We start from the raw sequence: 16,473 nt of genomic DNA on the forward strand, positions 1-16,473 counted from the left end.
AAGGGTATTGAAGTGTCACTTATGGACAATTATAAGTACCGTAACGTTTGGCCATTTGGTGGGTGTGCACAAATGTAAATGTTTGATATGTTTGACATCAATGTACTCGGTGCAACCCCGTCTTTTATAATTTACTAAAAGTTGGTATTATATTGTGTTTGTGTGCATTTGATTTTATTGTATGTTCTTCCTAAAAATTTAGATTTGCTAAAAAGTTGCTTAAATATTGTGTAACATAAAGAAAAAATTATTCAACAGGGCCTATGATTTTAGAAAATATATAACTGTTTGTGGGTTTAAAGTAATTTTCTTTAAGAATTTGCAAAAACTTGTGTGAAGAATTAAACACCTCCTAGTATAAAAGTTGTTAATATACATATTAAAAAGCCCTGCGCTAAAAATCAAATATACTATACATAGAAGATACTATAACAAAAGACAGTGAACAGCGATAACATTTCTCTTAAAAACCAACAGAAATATTGAATAGTACCTAAGAAAGTCCCAATGCTTAAATCCAGCGAATTCGTGTTTAAGTGCTCCTTTAAAAGGTTTGTAAACAAATTTTTTTTTTATCTTAATAGCTTCCTTTACCTTAATGCAGTGCTGTTTTCATGTCCTCGTTGTTCGTTTTTGCTCTCAAGTTGCTGTAATTCCTCTCTGATCTCCACACTTCCTGGTTGTCTGTTTCCTGATAACCACAGTACTGGGAGCTTTCTCTCTGTGGTCACTAATCAAGGAGGTGTGATTACTGTGTGTCTAAAACCCCTCAGCGCCAATCAGTTTCGTTTTCCAAACGATCACTGCCCTGTATTGGCTCTGTGGCTCTGTACATCACAGAAGCAGGAAACGACATGCAAAAACGAAACTAGAAACTGCAGGTACATTATATTATTGTTTTTTATCTATTTTTAATCATTTTTAAAAGGAATCAGTTAACTATTATGTCTCTATACCCTGTAAACAGTCATTTCAGCAAAAACAAATGTTTTCCTTTACAACTCCTTTAACCTCCTGGGAACCGCGCTATAGTCAAATGACGGCTACAGCGCGGATCCCAAAATCCAACAGGACGTCAATTGATGTCCGCCCCCTTTGGGCGTTCCCCGCGCGCGCTCCAGAGCGCGCAGCGGGGAAACTCTGTGTTGGCCGTGTCCCTTGGACACAGCCAATTACAGATCGCCGCGAACGGCCAATCAGAGTGGCCGTTTGCGATGCGATCTGTGCGGCCAATGAGAGATGATCTCATATGTAAACATATGAGATCATCTCTCATTGCCGGCTCACACAGAGACAGCGTCCTGTCTCTGGAGAGGAGACCGATCTGTGTCCCTTGTACATAGGGACATAGATCGGTCACCCCCCCCAGTCACCCCCCTTCCCCCACAGTTAGAACACAATGCAGGGATACATTTAACCCCTTCCTCACCCCCTAGTGTTAACCCCTTCCCTGCCAGTCACATTTATACAGTAATTAGTGCATATTTATAGCACTGATCGCAGTATAAATGTGAATGGCGCCAAAAATGTGTCAAAAGTGTCCGATGTGTCCGCCATAACGTCGCAGTCCCAATAAAAATCGCAGATCGCCGCCATTTCTAGTAAAAAAAATAAATAATAAAAAATAATAATTCTGTCTCCTATTTTGTAGGCGCTATAACTTTTGCGCAAACCAGTCGCTTATTGCGATTTTTTTTTTTTTACCAGAAATATGTAGAAGAATACGTATCGGCCTAAACTGAGAAAAAAAATGTGTTTTTTTTTTTAAATTGGGATATTTATTATAGCAACAAGTAAAAAATATTGTATTTTTTTCAAAATTGTCGCTTTCTTTTGTTTATAGCGCAAAAAATAAAAACCGCACAGGCAATCAAATACCACCAAAAGAAAGCTCTATTTGTGGGGAAAAATGGACGTCAATTTTGTTTGGGAGCCACGTCGCACGACCGCGCAATTGTTAGTTAAAGCGATGCAGTGCCGGAAGCTGAAATTTCACCTGGGCAGGAGGGGGGTATATGTGCCCAGTAAGCACCACCATCACCAAGTGTGTGATAAAGTGCCTGCTTAGCAAATGGACATGACCCCCTTTCTCAAGAGCAGTCATGCAGTGCATATAGGGTCACTCCAAGGCTCCCTAATCATCCAGAGTCTGCCACTGAAATATGCCAACCAAGACTCAAGATACAGGTAACCATGTGAAGAAAGAAAGAATACATGCCTCTCCAAAGTGCAATAAAAGACAGATAAGTTATTTATTTAATGCATAGAAATACACTCACATTAATAAAAAAAAAGTGTACAAGTATCACAAACAAGCAGAGATTTCAGGTTCTACGAACGTGGTGATGTTGGCACGAGGCTCCGCCCTACACGTTTTGTCATCAAAGGACAAGAACGTCGTGCTGCATCACTATATATATATATACACACACACACAAAGGCCTTTTGTTTATAAAAGTTGTTATTGTCTATGTAAAAATACGTCTCCATCTATGACTACCCTCTCCACCGGGTAAATATCAGAAGCAACAGTGTTGTCACCCCATTACAGTGAGTGGAAAAATAAAGGATCCACTGGCAGGATCAACGGGTAATAAAACTACGTTACAGGGTGGACCTGCTGTGTCAATGTTCCTAACAGACTTCATCACATACTGTATATCACTCCTGAATTTCCTTTTGTCACATTTTAAGAAAACATGAATAAATATACAGTATACTAATTGTATTTTTTGCAGTGATCACCGTTTCCTTCACTTACTCAAAAATGATTTATATATTACTATAGCATAACCTCTGACCAGGAGAATGTTTCATAGACCCCAGCCATATCAAATATGTTTGCACCACTTTACTGTATTGAGGCAAAAATGTACTCTTTAATGGCATCCATACGTTCAAACACATTGATGGCACATATTATATTTATATATTAGTCATTGAGGCTGGTTTACCAAACTGGGGAAGAAGAGGAGCCATTACTCATGACAACCAATCAGGTCTTAGAGGTACGGATAGGAGATTAAGCCGCAGGATTTCAAATCCATGGACCGGTGAAGTGGCAGACCGGTGTCTGACAACAGGGGATTGCGGGACTACGGTACAGCCGGACCGGGGGAGATGGGGAGGGGGTCCTGTGTAAGTTCACCTTACAGATTTCCCTTTAAGGTGAACTTACATTTTAAAGTATCCCTGAACTGTAACAGGTATTTCAATTAAGTTCATTAGTGCTATAGGATATTGATGTAGAGGTACAGGACCCCATGAACTTAAAATTCAAAAGAAAAAGCATGATTTTTTATTTGTCTTTTTTTTCCTGTTAATTTTAGAGGAGTCACAAAACAGTGGCCATGTTATCCCCATGTAGGCTTAAAAGGGGTTGTAAAGGAAATTTTTTTTTTTTTTCATAATACGCATCCTTTACCTGCAGACATTCCTCGTTTCACTTCCTCATTGTTCGTTTTTGCTCAAAAGTTGCTCTATTTCTTCTCTGTTCTGTTCACTTCCTGTTTGTCTGATTGTTACTCACCACCGTGATGGGAGGCTTTACTGCGGTGGTCAGTAACGTGCTCGCCCCCTCCTGGGAACTACATCTGTGCGGCAGAACGCTAGCTACGTGTTAGAGACTTCAAGGTGGTGTGAATTACTGGGCGTGCCGCAATTCATACTGGGAAATGTAGTTCTTACATGAACGACCGCTGCAAACCAGGAAGTGAATGAGAGAACAGAAACTAGAACGCCGGAGGTGATATAGATGAAGGAATTTAATAGGTATTTACTCGTTTTTTAACAGAATCATTACACTATTCTGTCTGTCTACCTTGCAGACATTAATTTTAGGCAAAACATTTTTTTCCTTTAGTGACCCTTTAACTACAGATAAGGGAAAGCACACTGAAACAAATTATGTATTAATAAAATAAGCATTTGTTGGCTTACTTTTTTACTGCTAGAAACAGCAGAACAAACAAGGCTGGCAATGAGAAAACTATAGTTAATATAGTTAATCAGAAGCCCTCTTGACTGATCTAAAATTTGATTCTTGTTTAGTCACTACAGTTTGCATATCCTCACTTCTCTTTGAAATGAGTTAGAACACATTTAGATCCTGTCCAGGCAGCTCACGGCTCTGCACATTAATGGCGCCATTGGCCATTAATAGGCTTATACAAATGGTAGGCTTCATTTTCAGAAGCTACCATTCAATCAAAGCTCGGGAGATCACGAGATGGATATTAGTGACCAGTTGACCAAGTCCCTATAACTGCCTATATTAATGTCTCTTATGATTGAATGGCAGCGCATTCACCAATAGACATGAACAGAGCTTGTCCTTTCTGCAGCAAAGCCCTTAGTGGCCTTTTGGAAAACCATCTTGCATATAATGACAACCATTCAGAACATTCCTATATTGAATAAACATGACAATGATGGCAGGATGACTATCTCTGTGCACTGAAGAACAATGAGGCCTCGTACACACGACCGAGTTTCTCGGCAAAAACAAGCAAGAAACTTGCTGGGAGATATTTTTTTGCCGTGGAAACCGGTCGTGTGTACATTTTCGTCAAGGAAACTGTTGAGAAACTCGACGAGCCAAAAAGAGAGCATGTTCTCTATTTCCTTGACGGGAATGGAAAAAATTGGCTTGTCGAGTTCCTTCGACAGCCTAACAAGGAACTCGACAAGGAAAATGATGTGTTTCGCCCGTTGAGTTTCTGTGTACGAGGCTTCACGCTTCACGCTCACAATTGTTGACAACATCGGATCTTCACTATGGATTTCAAAGTACTGCTTAATTGTATTAGTTTCAAGCAACCCAAATCTAAAAATCATTGGAAATCTTTCAAAAACATGGTAGATTCCAAAGGTGTTTTTGATTGTCCTGCAAGTACACTGAGGGGGGGGGGGGATGGGTGTTGATGGCACTGAAACCTTAAGATTAAGTTGATCAATATTAGTGTGCTGATGGTATTCCTGTGAGACATTCAAATAATGGGTTTGCAGCACAACAAAGCATTGCCAAAGTCACCTTGGATTGTGAAGGAAATCTTTGGATCTTTGGAAGATCTTTGGCCCCTCAATTCTAGATTACAAGTCAATTTGCCCATTTGAAATTGTTGAAACTATTGGTGGCAGGTTGCTATGACTGAAAGCTGAGGGCAATCTCCAAATGTTCCAACAAAATTACAAATAGGTAGATTCAGAAAGAGTTAGGCCGGCTTATGTACAGATAAGCCGACCTAACTCTGAATCTGCACCGACCTATGTTTAAGTGTATTCTCTAACAGAGATACACTTAAACATATCTAAGATACGACGGCTTGCGCCGTCCTATCTTAGATTGCAATGTTTCTGATGGCCGCTAGATGGCGCTTCCATTGCGGCCGGCGTAGATTATGTAAATGAGGGGATACGCCGATTCACGGACGAACGCCAGGCCGACGCAGTACTTTTACGCCGTTTACGTAAGAGATAGGCCGTGTAAAGTTAGTGCTAGGCTCTAGTGGAATAGTAATGTTAAGTATGGCCGCCGTTCCCGCCGCAAAGTTCTAAATTTTTACGTCGTTTGCGTAAGTCGTCCGCGAATCGGGATTTACGTTGTTTACGTCCACGTCAAAATCAATAGGCCCGTACGGCGTACTTAGCTGCAATGCACACTGGGAAATGTAGTCGCCCGGCGCATGCGCAGTGACAAAAAACTTCAAAAACGTGAGGTCAAGCCTCATTACCATGATACACACCCCCCTCCAAGTCATTTAAATTAGGCGCCCTTACGCCCGCTCGTTTTAGGCTACGCCGCCGTATATTAGCAGGTAAGTAGATTGAAAATCACTACTAGCCAAGCTAATTTACGGCGGTGTAGCCTAAACAGGCTAGGCTACGCCGCCCTAAAGTTAATCCAATGTACCTGAATCTACCTAAAAGTGTTAGAGCAAGTGATGTAAGAGCATAGTTTTACTTAGAAGTTATCTACCTTCTTCTACCATTCTCGATTTCAGGTCGAGAATGAATGTGATTGGTGGCTGAGAGAAGTAACTTTATTTGTTACTTAAAGTGGAACTAAACCCTCCTGTCGTTTTCAGCCATGGAAGCTGCTATCTTGGCCTCTGTTTGATTTTCAACTGCCATGGTGGTGCCCATGTGATCATGTGACCAGACATTTGATGGTTTGACAGTTTGGTTGAGATCAAAACCAATGTAACAGTTACATTCCCAGCACATGGTGGGAATGTAACTGTTATTTGAAACTGTTAAACCGATTAGTTTAGTTTCGTAAATTGGGTGTTGCAGGCATCCCATATGTACAGTTCATTTATTGAAAACAATAAAAAATAAAATATTTAAAAAAGCAAGATTGTTTGACCAGGCTGAAAGCCTTATCGTAAGATCAGTAGAAACTGACCAGCTGCTATGATTATTGGCCATATAACACAATCCAATTAATATTTTTTTGTACAACTATATGAGAAAAAAAAACATGCTTCTAACAGCCAGAAAATATGTGAACATTTTAGAATTTAATTTTTTTTAACTTGTATGTGGTCACTACTTCTCTTCATTATGTCATAGCTGAGACGGTCATATCTAGGGAAAGAAAAGTTGAGCTTCCATGACTCAATGGGTGAGGGGGGTTTGAGTGGTTTGCTACTGGTATTTTGTGCTGTCATTTGTCAGACAATAGTGGAAGTAATGCCGCGTACACACGATCGGAAATTCCGACAAAAAAAAAAAACGTTGATTTTTTCTGACTGAATGTTGGCTCAAACTTGTGTTGCATACACACGGTCACACAAATCTTGTTGGAAATTATGACCGTCAAGAACGCGGTGACGTACAAGACATACGATGAGCCGAGATCACTGAAGTTCAATAGGCAGTACGGCTCTTCTGCTTGATTCTGAGCATCGGAATTGCATACAGATGAGCGGATATTCCGATAGGAACTTTTTCCGTCTGAAAAATAGAGAACCTGCGCTCAATCTTTTGTTGGCGGAAATTCCGACAGCAAAAGTCCGATGGAGCATACACACGGTTGAAATTTCCGACCAAAAGCTCACATCGGACTTTGCCATCGTGTGCGCGGCATAAGGGTCAACTAGATGTAATTTTTAAGGTTGTCAGGTACTGGACTGCTCTGTTAATTTAAGGAAAGTACTGTAGCTAAAAGTGTTAATTGGATGTATTTAGCGATTTAAAAGTCCCTTACCTTTAAGATGCTGCCTTTTTAAAAAAAAGGAGTTCTCCTTTAAATGAATCACTGTAAAGTATGTTTTTAGGGATGAATGCATTTTAACATATTTTTTTTTGTTAAATCGTATTGTAAAAATATTTGTTGTTACAGCTGGTGGAAGGTGCAACTGCACTGTAATCTTCTCTCCTTCCATGAACAATTTGATCCTGTAAAGAGATGGGTCAGTGAAATAATAAAATTGGTAAACACTATTCGTCAAGTGTCTGGCTTATTTTGGCTATTAATTTTAACCCAATCACTAAATATTCATATAAGCTTTAATTAAAAATAAAAATAAGATTATAATAAAACCCGGCGATCCTGCCATAAAGGTCCTTTTTCAGGCACTTCCTGTTTTCTGATTGGCCTGAAAAGAGAAGACTCCCGATTGGCTGCTGAGAAGGAGGAAACGGAAGCCAGAGCTGTCGCTTGCGGAGACTGGAGAGCAGGGGAAGGGAGAGCCGTGCCGCCGCAGCCGAGAACCCGGGAGAAGCACTGATGGGGAAAGTGCACCAGACCCGCCGGCCGACCAACTGGGGGGTACTGTTTGTCGCCCCCCCAAAGAAAATTACCACCGGTCATCACTGTGTGGGAACAGTGGGAGTAGATATCGCTGCATTTGGTATTAGGAGGAGGAATAGTGCCCAATCGTGGTTATCATGGAGAGGAATAGGAAATCATTATTGATGTCATTTGGAGAAATGGTGACCCGTTGTCGGTGTCAGATAGCCCCAATGGCTGAATAAAGGCAAGCAATAGGCCGCATCTGTTGGAGACCGCTGTCCTATACCAACACATCTACAGAAGACTAGGGACAATTCCAACTTGCTGCAGTTGTGGTGTCTGGAAGCCGCAAACCAGATAGGATTCCTCCTCCAAGGGCCTGAATGAGGGGGCAAGAGGGGTAGCTGCCTGGGGTGCAGTGTTTCCCAGTTGGTGGGGGCGCACCATGGGCAAGCTACCCCTTCCCATCAATTGTGTGCCCTGCCTTTTATTTTGGTGCTATTCACAGTCAGTGCAAGAAGACTGACAGAGGCTGAGACAGGGCCGATCATAGGGTCACATGCGCCTGGGTGCAGAAATATTTCTGGCACCCCTACAAGGGCGTGGTCACCTTACTAACTTCTCCCCCTTTACAAATGTTTCTATGGCAACAATTCAAACACAGAGATGCTCCCCTAAGGGGGTTAAGTGAGAGAGGTGGGGCTGAGAGAGAGAGAGGTGGGGCTGAGAGAGAGAGAGGTGAGGCAGAGAGAGAGGTGAGGAAGAGAGAGAAATGAGGCAGAGAGAGAGAGAGATGAGGCAGAGAGAGAGAGGGGTAAGGCTGAGAGAGAGTAGTGGACAGAGAGGGGCTGAGAGAGAGAGAGAGGGGCTCAGAGAGAGGGTAGTGGACCGAGAGGGGGCTGAGAGAGAGGCGGCTGAGAGAGGGTAGTGGACAGAGAGGGGGGCTGAGTGAGAGGGGCTCAGGGAGAGGATAGTGGACAGAGAGGGGGGCTGAGTGAGAGAGGTTGGGCTAAGAGAGAGGGGGGCTGATAGAAAGGGTAGTGGTCAGAAGGTGGATCTGAGAGAGAGGGGGGCTGAGAGAGATGTGGGGCTGAGAGAGAGGGTGGTGGACAGAGAGGGGGCTGAGAGAGGTGGGGCTGAGAGAGAGGGTAGTGGACAGAAAGTGGGGATGAGAGAGAGAGAGGGGGGCTCAGAGAGAGGGTAGTGGACAGGGAGGGAGGCTGAGTGAGAGAGGTTGGGCTGAGAGAGAGGGGGGCTGAGATAGATGTGGGGCTGGGAGAAAGGGTAGTGGTCAGAAAGTGGATCTGAGAGAGATGTGGGGCTGAGAGAGAGAGGACGGCTGAGAGAGAGAGAGAGAGGACAGCTGAAAGAGAGAGAGAGAGGACGGCTGAGAGAGAGTGAGAGAGGACGGCTGAGAGAGAGAGAGGACGGCTGAGAGAGGACGGCTGAGGGAGAGAGAGAGGACGGCTGAGAGAGAGAGAGAGGACAGCTGAGAGAGCGAGATGACGGCTGAGAGAGAGAGAGGACAGCTGACAGAGAGAGAGAGAGGACGGTATCTGAAGATAGGTCTGTGTCCATGTATGATGCCAAGTACCTTCTTGATCCGGGAGGTGCTCTGCTGCTATTTCCAGCTGATCTCTGGCTGCTTTGAAATCTCCCGCCCACACCCCTTTCCAGGCACAGATTGGCTGCACAAGGGGTTGTGGGCGGGCACAGGGGGCACAATGGGAGGAGGTGGGGTGGACCTAACTTACCTCCTCTTCCCTCCTTGTACGCATATAGCGGCATCAGCGGGAGATGTAGACACTGCTGCGGGTCAGTGGGCGGCAGAGGTCAATTTAAGAGGTCACGGCGCTCTCGCTGACAGGCGCTCGTCAGTGCCATCTTAAGAGCATTATAGGCCCCCAGGCAATACAGTGCACTGGGGCCCTCTCTACACAATCAAGCACGAGAATAAAAATGCAAATTATAAATAAGGTTATATTTATTGGTACTTCAGGCAGCTAACAAAACCCATAAATGCGGTAATATCAGCACCATAAATGCAGTAACTGTACAGTCATTTATCACCAGTGACCGAGACCAGTAGTGGCAGTAGATTAATACATCAGAGACCGTGACCAGTAAATTCATTCATCAGTGACCAGTAAAATGAATCATCAGTGACCGTTACCAGTAAATTAATTCATCTGTGATGGTGACCAGTGAGTGAAGGGCATTAATACATCAGTTACTATGAAAAAACTGTATATAATATACAGTATTGCGCCAACCAAAAATAAATGTATAGGCAGCCAACACAACAATAAGACTGAATTGTGAACAAATGTAGTGTAGCGCTCAAAATGTGTATTAGGTGGATAACCCAACCAAAATCTGAAATATCATAAAGTGAATAAGTGTCACAGTAAAAAATATCAAGCACATATGTGCTGAATGAATTCACTTCATGTGATAAGTAATTGGGTATTCACAGGATAAATATATTTACTGAAAATATATATTAATAAGTGATGAACCAAGGTTTGTCTCACTTATAAACTAGTGTGTGTATGAGTTCTACCTGGCACACCTAGGATGACTAGTATGCAATGAATGGTCATAAATGGAAAACACACTTGCTGCGGATATATGTATATATATGTATATATATCTGTAGCGCTACCCCCGAAGGAGCCGCTGTTTGATTCAGGATCGGCTTTCTAAGTTACCTTCTTTGACTTGGTCTAGGAGTGACTTCTGTGAGTGTGAGTGAAAAGCAAGTTTCCAGACACAAAACTCAGTTTCAAAGCTTTATTCCAAGGCCTGAACTGGCCAACATCAATAGGGCACATGACAGAAAAGGCTGATGAATGTAGAGGAACTTAACGATCAGGCCTTTGGATGTTAGTAGAGAGCAAGCCTGCTCTCAGCAATAGCGTAGATCAATTCGTCGCCACCCAGTCAGGGTGGATAAAGTGCCCCCGGACAGGCAGTTAACTTAGGCCTGGCAGCCGGGGCGTCACTTGCAAAAAATCACTGGGAGGATGCAGGCCTCTGCCACAGGCTGGACAATTTAGGATTTAGAAAGGTCAGTTTGAGTAAATCCTCCCAGTTAGTTCAATCAATGTCACCACTTACAGCTTAAGCATACCTGTCATAAGGTGTGGTGACCGGATCCCCGATGGTTCGTCTAGGCCTTTCGGACAACCTCTAATTCTAGGTTCTCTTGAGCCAATTCCCATCGCACAGCTCCCAGCTTAGGATTCTCTCAGCAACAGTTTGAGACCCAGCAAGCCGCTTGGGTCCCTCTCAAATTAAGGTATATGATGCATGACCTCAGCAAGGCAGGACGCGGTGGCGGGGCCCATGTATGCGCGTACCCTGAAGGTGGGTACCGCACCTGGAACTCGGGCCCCGCAAGAACGAACCCGCCAAAAGCGACCGCTACAGATATATATCCCCCCTCCCAGCATGCCCAACGAGGGAAAAACTCCCCTGATTGGCTGCTGGAAGGAGGTGGATCCCCCAGAACCCCTCTAGTGCCAACTGCTGCCCAGGGGTGACAACGCACCCCTGGTGCACAGACTGACCTACAGGACAGATTCTGGAAATGGCAGCAGCCCAAAATTTCCATAATTCGTGAATGGGAGTTATCAAGCCTCCCATTCCCCACTAGTTTTAGTGTAGCGCCTGTACTGAAAGTAGGGGGGCGCTACATATCTGTGATCAAACCAACTGAAAGTAGGGGGGCGCTGCATATCTGTGATCAAACCAACTTCACAAATATGTGATCACTAAATATAACTTGTGATGCAAATAAAACACGGTATATATATATATATATATAGTACAGACCAAAAGTTTGGACACACCTTCTTTATTTTCATGACTATGAAAATTGTAGATTCACACTGAAGGCATCAAAACTATGAATGAACACATGTGGAATTATACATAACAAAAAAGTGTGAAACAACTGAAAATATATTTTATATTCTAGGTTCTTCAAAGTAGCCACCTTTTGCAGCAGACACATCTCTAGAACTTTTAAGAGGAGACTGTGTGAATCAGGCCTTCATGGTAGAATATCTGCTAGGAAACCACTGCTAAAGAAAGGCAACAAGCAGAAGAGACTTGTTTGGGCTAAAGAACACAAGGGATGGACATTAGACCAGTGGAAATCTGTGCTTTGGTCTGATGAGTCCAAACTTGAGATCTTTGGTTCCAACCCCCGTGTCTTTGTGCGACGCAGAAAAGGTGAACGGATGGACTCTACATGCCTGGGTCCCACCGTGAAGCATGGAGGAGGAGGTGTGATGGTGTGGGGGTGCTTTGCTGGTGACACTGTTGAGTATTTATTCAAAATTGAAGGCATACTGAACCAGCATGGCTACCACAGCATCTTGCAGCGGCATGCTATTCCATCCGGTTTGCGTTTAGTTGGACCATCATTTATTTTTCAACAGGACAATGACCCCAAACACACCTCCAGGCTGTGTAAGGGCTATTTGACCAAGAAGGAGAGTGATGGGGTGCTGCGCCAGGTGACAACCTATTGAAGCTCATCAAGAGAATGCCAAGAGTGTGCCAAGCAGTAATCAAAGCAAAAGGTGGCTACTTTGAAGAACCTAGAATATGAAATATATTTTCAGTTGTATAATTCCACATGTGTTAATTCATAGTTTTGATGCCTTCAGTGTGAATCTACAATTTTCATAGTCATGAAAATAAAGGAAACTCTTTGAATGAGAAGGTGTGTCCAAACTTTTGGTCTGTACTGTATATATTTTTTGATATTCACTGCAAGTGTTTTTTCCATTTATGACCTTTTATTGCATACTAGTGATCCTAGGTGTGCCGGGTAGAACTGTTTTTGAATAGTGGTCATACACACACTCATTTATGAGTGAGACAAACCTTGGTTCATCACTTATTAATATATTTTTTTCAGTAAATATATTTCTCCTGTGAATACCCATCACATGATGTGAATTCATTCAGCACCTCTGTGCTTGATATTTTTACTGTTTCAACAGTGACACTTATTTACTCATTCCAGTGCAGGACATTAACCCCCCCTGCCATGCTGCATATTAAAAAAAAAAATCACAGTCATAGTTAATAATCTTCAGACTGCAGTCAGGTGGCTGCCTTCCGTATGGCGGTAGCCACGTGACTGCAGTCTGAAGATTATTAACTGTGACTTTATACTGTAAAGTACTTTCTTACTTGCAAAGTTGAGATATTCTGCACGGTGCACCGACAGTCTGACACTGTGCTGCTGTCTGAACTTGGCAGCGCTGGATCGGCTCCTCTCGTTTGCAGCAGGCAGGCAGCTCTCTACGCTCCTCCCAGGACCCCTCCCGCCTCCGGCCGTGAGGACGGTGCTGTAGTTGTAAACTTAGGGGGAGGGAAGTCGTGGGCGGCACGGTGGCAGCAATGATATCTATTGGCTGGCGCCGGCCGGGTGCAGGTCAGAGCGTGATCGTCCTGTCCATGTCCATGACTCCTCTAGGAAGATACATTGGGGCAGCTGCTGCGGCAAAGCACAATGGTGCTCCGGACTCTTTGGCGCCCCCTCCCCTCAGGCGCCTGGGTGCAGTGAACCCCGTGCACCCCGTCTCGGATCGGCCCTGGGCTGAGAAGTCTGACAAGGCCAGAGAGGTCCCACCACAAAACTGGTCACTTCCAGGTGAAATGGATTAGTTCAATGACACAAGTGGGGTGGCAGCTGCAAAAGATGGGCATTGTACGACCTTCTCCCGGCACTGATAAAGTGTACCTGCCTAGTCTATTAGCAAGTCTTCATCACACATAGGGTATATTCAACTTCTGTGGTCTATTTACCATGGTTCATGACTTTACCACCTCACACAAACATTTATTAAATGGCATTTATAAAGTTATTGGCTATCACGTGGGTTGAAAAGCATTTGCTCTGAAGCAGTAATAATGGGTAATGCTGAGGTTCAGAAAAATCCTGTTAGCTGGCCTTTAATTTCCAGCCATATCATTAAACACAACACTGGCCACGGCAATAATTTGTGTTCTCTGTTAGCACAAAAGAGAGCATTTCTTGGTAATTAATTACAATAGCATGAAATTATATATAATATACTCTATTCAAATGCAATTATCTCTGTGTTTTCCACATGAAAACATATCCTTAAAGTGAATGTGTAATAATGTAATATTGGTACTACAGTGCAGGTACCTGTGTTAGTCTTCACATTCCTGTGTCACTGTGAAGTCCCTGATGGTTACTTTTTTTCTGTACCAGGAGCAGAGGCACTGAAAGATATTAGTCCCATAATGAAGTCTACCAATCTCCCACCATAAGCATTAATAATTGTCTGGTTTGGGTGTTATAGGGGAACTACATGCAGATTGTAGTTCAGTGCCCCTTCATGGCCAGAGGCCAAGCTACTTCACCAGGGCCCCACATTTGGAAGGACAACATCCCTCACCTGCCAGTGACACCTGTCCCGACATTGACTACAGAACCATTATGAGGGAAAAACGCTTATTTTTCCTCCACCAGCTCTTCACCACATAGGGAGGGGAGCCACTACACATACTTCATGAAGCCTTGCACACCATGGTTATAAGCCAAGGTTCCCGGTGTCCCAGCAAATCCCAGAAGTGAGGGGAGAGAAGAGCTGCAGACGTACAGAGCGCTGGATTGAATGAGGGCTCAGGTAAGTTAAAGAGGGGATAGGGGGGATGCTGATGCCTAAATTTGTTTTACCTTAATGCAAGGAATGCAATTTGGTAAAAAATTTGAAGGCTTTAGAACCACTTTAATAGGTAGATTCAGAGAGAGTTAGGCCGGCGTATCAGTAGATACGCCGACCTAACTCAGAATCTGCGCCGACCTATGTTTAAGTGTATTCTCAATCAGAGATACGCTTAAACATATCTAAGATACGACGGCTTGCGCCGTCCTATCTTAGGCTGCAATATTTCGGATGGCCATTAGGTGGCGCTTCCATTGCGATCGGCGTAGAATATGCAAATTAGTAGATACACCGATTCACAAACGTATGCCCGGCCGACGCAGTACTTTTACGCCGTTTACGTAAGAGATAGGCCACATAAAGTTAGAGCTAGGCCCTAGTTGGTATAGTAATGTGAAGTATGGCTGCCGTTCCCGCGTCGAAATTTGAATTTTTACGTCGTTTGCGTAAGTCGTCAGTGAATCGGGATTTACGTTGTTTACGTCCACGTCAAAATCAATAGGCCCGTGCGCCGTACTTAGCCGCAATGCACACTGGGAAAGGTAGGCGCCCGGCGCATGCGCAGTTCGAAAACAACGTAAAAAACCTAAGGTCAAGCACTATTAACATAAAACACGCCCCCCTCAAACACATTTGAATTAGGCGCCCTTACGCCCGCCGCTTTAGGCTACGCCGCCGTAACTTAGCAGCCAAGTACATTGTGAATCATGTACTTGCCTCGCTAACTTACGGCGGTGTAGCTTAAATTCCTTAAGCTACGCTGCCGCAAAGTTGCAGTAATGTTACTGAATCTACCTATAAGATTTTATAGGCTACTGTATCAAATGCCTTAGTAAAATTTAGGCCTTCCTCTATCCATATTATAGTGTACCCCCTCATAGAATGTTAGGAGGTTGGTCTCATAAGAACGGTTCTTTATAAATCCATGTTGGTTTTTACTAATGGTACTATTTTATTCTGCAAACCCTTGGATTTGGTCCCTTATCATTGGCTGACAAACTTCTTACAACATACAAGGCCATGAAGTGTAAGTTCATTTTCAGCATTCACTCTTGGACTTTATTATCAAAAATCTAGATGCAGTCAATGACAAACATGATGAAAGGAATCACCAGGACATTGCCACAATGAAACAACAGCATCAGGGCAACTGGAATCTATCAATGCCGGCTATTGCTGGACCAGTGGCGGAACTACCAGGGTCGCAAAAGTCACAGTGGCAACTGGGCCCTGGCGTTCTGTCACCGTGGTGGGGCCCTGGGCCCCTTCGACAGCAAAATCTGAAGAAATAATTCCGGACGGCTGCACTTCCAAAAATCCTTTTATTGAAGCTTCATATGACAAGTGGTTGACAGATGGAGCAGGGGACAAAGAGGTAGACGCTTTTCGCGCAAATATCAGCGCTTAGTCATTACCTATTGGAACTACTCACCACAATCACCTATATGCTGCTCTAATATGTTATCATTTGGTTACAGGTGAACTAACCAATTAAAATTAGTACTCAGCTGGGGGCGTGGCCTGACGGGCAATGGAGTAAGACGTGTGGAGACAGAGCTCCTCATGCCATAGTTCCTGACTAACAGACTGCGCGTATATCCTGGGGTCTAAAACTGTGCTGACACCGCCTGGAAGGTCCGGAGAACGGAGAGATTATGTCGCCGCCAAAGAAATCATCCTCAGCGGTCGACAAGCTGGCTAAATTCCGGCACGACGGCGGCGAGGACCAGGCCAAAGATGGCGCCGGCGAGGAGCAAGGGGAGGATCGCCATGCTGCTGACACAGCGAAGGTACTGGAAGCGATCGCAGCGCTGCAGGGCACACTAACCACCAAAATAGACGAAGTCAAGATAGACATATCTCTTATGAGACAGGATCTGGCCACAGTGAGAGACAGGGTTACGGAAGCAGAGACCCGGATAGGAGCAGCAGAGGACATTCTGCATCCCTTACAGCAGGAAACGGAGGACCTAAAGCGCCAAATGTACCAACTCCATTCCCATCAGGATGAAATGG

Source organism: Rana temporaria, chromosome 2 (assembly GCF_905171775.1).
Source record: "Rana temporaria chromosome 2, aRanTem1.1, whole genome shotgun sequence".
NCBI classification, from domain to species: Eukaryota; Metazoa; Chordata; class Amphibia; order Anura; family Ranidae; genus Rana; species Rana temporaria.